Below are 253 nucleotides of genomic sequence, written 5' to 3'. Positions count from 1 at the left end.
GTGTGTGTGTGTGTGTGTGTGTGTGTGTGTGTGTGTGTGTGTGTGTGTGTGTGTGTGTGTGTGTGTGTGTGTGTGTGTGTGTGTGTGTGTGTGTGTGTGTGTGTGTGTGTGTGTGTGTGTGTGTGTGTGTGTGTGTGTGTGTGTGTGTGTGTGTGTGTGTGTGTTTGTGTGTGTGTGTGTGTGTGTGTGTGTGTGTGTGGATTAAAATTTTTAGTTCAGACTCTATCTCAATATCAGGAATAAATTGTTACCT

The sequence above is a fragment of the Oratosquilla oratoria genome, chromosome 10, assembly GCF_046742065.1.
Source record: "Oratosquilla oratoria isolate Oo_2021 chromosome 10, ASM4674206v1, whole genome shotgun sequence".
Taxonomy (NCBI): Eukaryota; Metazoa; Arthropoda; class Malacostraca; order Stomatopoda; family Squillidae; genus Oratosquilla; species Oratosquilla oratoria.
Note: the sequence above shows the minus strand (reverse complement) of the source record.